Raw genomic sequence first — 1,570 nt, forward strand, 5'->3', positions numbered from 1 at the left:
GCTGGTGGAAAGCGGGCCGGAGGTAGGGGGCGGCCGGTCTCCTCGCGAACCCCGGGGGTGGCGGGGGCGGGGGGTGGGGGGGTGGGATGGGGCGGGGGGTGGCGGGGGGGGGGTGGGTGGGCTGGGGGGTGGGGGGGGCGGCCGGTGTCACGGTGAACCTGGTGGCGGGAGGGTTGGGGGGGGGGGGGGGGGGGGGCGGGCTCGTCGCGGGCCAAGCGGCGGTGTTGGGGGGGCGCCGCCGGTCTCACGGAGAAGCACGTGGCGGGTGGGGCGGCTTTGGCGGGATGGGGGGGCGGCCGTATACGCGTGCGCGCGCGGGCAGCCCCAGGCAGACGGCTTCGGGCCGGGCAGCTTGTGGGGGTGCGGGGCAGGCGGGCGCACGTGCGTGGGCAGAGCGTGAGCTCCTGAACCGTTTCTGAATCGATGCCCTAGCGCTGGTCAGGCTTCCGCTTGACCTCTCCGTTCGTGATTCTCGTCGCGTGTTTTCAGGTCCGCGTTCGATCCCGTCTCAGCCGAACTCTTCCCTGCCGGTTCCGACCCTCGCGTCCGTACGCTAGCCGGCAGCTGCGCTGGCCCCGTCGCCTCCCCAGTTGAAGGTGAGATCACGAGGGGCGCTGCATAAGCCAGGCCTCGCCTCGCCGCCGGCCTGCCTACCGGCTCGAAAGCTGCAGGAGACCCCCTCGCGTGAGAGCCCACCAGCCACGGCCCGGCCCAGGCCCATCACGTCCTAGTCCAGGCGTGACTTCGCCGCGAGAGGCTCAGGCCACGGCCTGCTCCCTGCCTTGGAGCTACGCGGGTGCCCGTGTCATCCCGAGCCGCCGCCTGCTTCAAGCCAGGGCCCGCTCGGGCACGGCGTGACGTCACAGGCAGCTCGGGAGCCCGGGCCCGGAAGCGCCCTGTTACCCCTCCTCGGCTACTTGTGACGTCACAAGGGGCAGGCGGCGGGGAGCGCGGGGGCTGCCGGGAGGGGGTGGCGGGAATGCCGGCCAGAGACCCGGCCGTGCTGGGACCCCACGCGGACGCAGACACCGGTCGATGCCAGCGGTCGCACGGCGGCCAGCGGGTCCGGGCAGGGCAGCGGCGTGAGCACCGCAGGGGGAGGCGGCTGTAGAAAAAAAAAAAACAACTAATTTTTCCTTTTCATCTCTCTTTTCCCGTTTCTGTGGTGGCTGCGATCGCAACCCAGAAAAGACGACGACGGCACGGGGCGGGAGGTTGCAGCTTCATGCCTTGTATTACAGGCGCTGCAATCTCGGACGAGCGGAGGGTAAAAAACCGAAATGACACGCTCCTCTCACCCCCACCGCCGCCAACCGGCAGCCCTGCACCTCGCCGAGAGAAGCACGTACGCTTAAATCTGGGGAGCCCGCATCCACCCCGCCAGTACGACGTGGGTACCAGGCCGGTTGCGGGCCGGCAGGTCTACCCGGCCGGCCGGCCGGGAGGGACACCAGGTCTACCCGGCCGGCCGGCCGGGAGGGACACCAGGTCTACCCGGCCGGGAGGGACACCAGGTCTACCCGGCCGGCCGGCCGGGAGGGACACCAGGTCTACCCGGCCGGCCGGCCGG

Source organism: Athene noctua, unplaced genomic scaffold, assembly GCF_965140245.1.
Source record: "Athene noctua unplaced genomic scaffold, bAthNoc1.hap1.1 HAP1_HAP1_scaffold_151, whole genome shotgun sequence".
Lineage (NCBI taxonomy): Eukaryota > Metazoa > Chordata > Aves > Strigiformes > Strigidae > Athene > Athene noctua.